Source organism: Olea europaea, chromosome 7, assembly GCF_002742605.1.
Source record: "Olea europaea var. sylvestris chromosome 7, O_europaea_v1, whole genome shotgun sequence".
Classification (NCBI taxonomy): Eukaryota; Viridiplantae; Streptophyta; class Magnoliopsida; order Lamiales; family Oleaceae; genus Olea; species Olea europaea.
Window position 1 is genome coordinate 9,030,150 of NC_036243.1, and position 1,261 is coordinate 9,031,410.

The window sequence follows — 1,261 nt, forward strand, 5'->3', positions numbered from 1 at the left end:
AAAGCCACTTTTCGTTGGCTCGATTCCAATCGAATTGAAGTAGCAATTTTGCCAAAAATGAACAAACCCGAAGTTATCATTAAATGAAAAACCTCTTTTTGTTGGCTCGATTCCAATCGAATTAGACTATTGATTCGCCACAAATGAAGAAACCCGAAGTCATCATGAAAAGAAAAGCCACTTTTCAATGGCTCGCCTCCAATCGAATTAGATAGTAATTTGAAAAAACTAAATAAACCAAAGTTATCATGAAATCAAAAGCCACTTTTCACTTGCACGATTCCAATCGATTTAGACTAGCAATTCGCCAAAAATGAACAAACCCGAAGTTATCATGAAATCAAAAGCCACTTTTCGTTGGCTCGATTCCAATCGAATTGGAGTAGCAATTCGCCAAAAATGAACAAACCCGAATTTATCATTAAATGAAAAACCTCTTTTCATTGGCTCGATTCCAATTGAATTAGACTAGCAATTCACCAAAAACAAACAAACCCGAAGTTATCATGAAATTAAAATCATCTTTTCATTAGCTCGATTCCAATTGTTATAGACTAGTAATTAGCCAAAAATGAACAAACACGAAGTTATCATGAAATGAAACACAACTTTTCTTTGGCTCGATTCCAATCGAATTAGACGAGCAATACGCTAAAAATGAACAAACCCTAAGTTATCATGAAACCAAAAGTAACTTTTCATTAGCTCGATTCCAATCGAATTTGTGACGCCCCGAACCTAAGCTTTGAGGGCCACGAACTTTACATAAAAACTTTTGTTTTTGGTACATGTAAATATTCTTAAATAGGAATACTACATGTTAAAAACTTATTTTTATAAAACTTTATGGCCGATAAAAGTGCATGCCAACATGAAATTTAAACATTGTAAATACGGCCTCGGCACTGTCAAGTTTAGTTGAGGCAGCAAACTTCGGCAGATTTTATAAAATTCATCCCAACTCCGTTTCATATGAAATTTGTGGCATTAGAAAGATACTTTCAAGTAGTTTTCTAGGTTAAAGTATGAAAATTTTCCAAGATCATATGATATAGACGTTTTACTGAAAACAGTGAAGTATTACACAGGGAATCCAGATTGACCTTTGGACGTTAAAACCTTGATAAATCAGACTATAGATATCCAAATTGAGTGATTCCTTCGGCCATACTTAGAACACTCAAAGGGGAAAACAGAAATATTTTTAGAATTTCAAATGGACGTTTATAGAGTTAGAAACATCATTTTGAAATTGACTCCA